The sequence below is a fragment of the Suncus etruscus genome, chromosome 5 (assembly GCF_024139225.1).
Source record: "Suncus etruscus isolate mSunEtr1 chromosome 5, mSunEtr1.pri.cur, whole genome shotgun sequence".
Lineage (NCBI taxonomy): Eukaryota > Metazoa > Chordata > Mammalia > Eulipotyphla > Soricidae > Suncus > Suncus etruscus.
The window spans coordinates 112,372,667-112,373,546 of NC_064852.1; the positions used below are offsets into that span (position 1 = coordinate 112,372,667).

An 880-nucleotide genomic window follows, 5' to 3' on the forward strand; every position below is an offset into this window, starting at 1 on the left:
TCATACAGTGTAAATAGACTTTGCTGAATTAGATTTAAAAAATAAACAAGCTAACTAAGCAAACAAACACAATAATGTCAACAAACAGCAACTAAGCCTGGGAACAAACAACAGCAAATGACAACAGCCACAAAGTCTGGTTTCCAGAATTAATTTATGGTATCATCTTAGATGTCCACAGGCTAGTCATGTAAAGAACTTAGAAACTAGAACCTGGGGGTCAGCGCCCGATAGCTCAGTCGGTAGAGCATGAGACTTTTAATCTCAGGGTTGTGGGTTTGAGCCCCACGTTGGGCATTGGCGGTAACTATTTTGGGGCTGGAGAGATAGCACAGCATTAGGGCATTAGCCCTGCAGAGGTTCAATTGCCGGCATCCCCTGTACCTGCCAGGAGAGATTTCTGAGCCAGGAGTAATCCCTGAGCACTTCCGGCTGTGGCCCAAAAACAAAAACAAGCAAACAAACAAACAAACTAGAACCGGGGATAGAGAGATAGGACAGCTGGTGAAGCGCTTGCCTTGCACACAACTGACCTAGATCCAATCTCCAGAACTACATATGGTCCCCAAAAGACACTCCAGGAGCCAGCCCTGAGTACTGAGTATTGCTAGGTGTGGTCACCAAACAAAAAGAAAAATAAAAGAAACTTATTCAAAAATAGAAAGGAAGGAAGGAAGGAAGGGAAGGAAGGAAGGAAGGAAGGAAGGAAGGAAGGAAGGAAGGAAGGAAGGGAAGGAAGGAAGGAAGGAAAGGAGGGAGGGAGGGAGGGGAGGGGAGGGAGGGGGAGGGGGGAGGGAGGGAGGGAGGGAGGGAGGGGAGGGAGGAAGGAAGGGAGGAAGGGAGGGAGGAAGGAAGGAAGGAAGGAAGGGAAGGAAGGAAG

The 880-nt window shown here is 48.1% G+C and overlaps 1 non-coding gene across 1 annotated transcript; it reads left to right on the forward strand.

Annotated features, from left to right (window-relative positions):
* Window positions 1-225: 225 nt before the first annotated feature.
* TRNAK-UUU (transfer RNA lysine (anticodon UUU)) lies at window positions 226-297 on the forward strand. The gene has a single exon. It is a non-coding gene; the product is annotated as a tRNA-Lys (tRNA).
* Window positions 298-880: the final 583 nt, after the last annotated feature.